We start from the raw sequence: 347 nt of genomic DNA, 5'->3' as shown, positions 1-347 counted from the left end.
GGTAGGTAGGATGCCACATCAGCTGGATTGGTCGGGGAGGTCTCTGAGGAGTTAAGAGTGAAGTGCTGTAAGGAGCTAGCCTTGCAATGATCACTGAGAAGGTGCTCCAGGAAGAGGGAAGAGTAAATGGTCTGTAGATGAAAGTTCTGTCTGTCCTCAAGCCCACATGTCTGTGACAAGTGCAGGGAAGAGGGGGAGGCAGTGCTAGAGGGACGTGGACGCAGTGGAGCTAGAGACAGTCCAACTAGGAGATAATTGGAGAAGTGGTGTTTTCTGAGTGGGAACCAGGAGTTTTGTTGTCCTCATGTTGAAGGTCAGAGTGATATTGGCATCCAGGTGGAGATGCC

The sequence above is a fragment of the Myotis davidii genome, unplaced genomic scaffold, assembly GCF_000327345.1.
Source record: "Myotis davidii unplaced genomic scaffold, ASM32734v1 scaffold249, whole genome shotgun sequence".
Taxonomy (NCBI): domain Eukaryota; kingdom Metazoa; phylum Chordata; class Mammalia; order Chiroptera; family Vespertilionidae; genus Myotis; species Myotis davidii.
Note: the sequence above shows the minus strand (reverse complement) of the source record.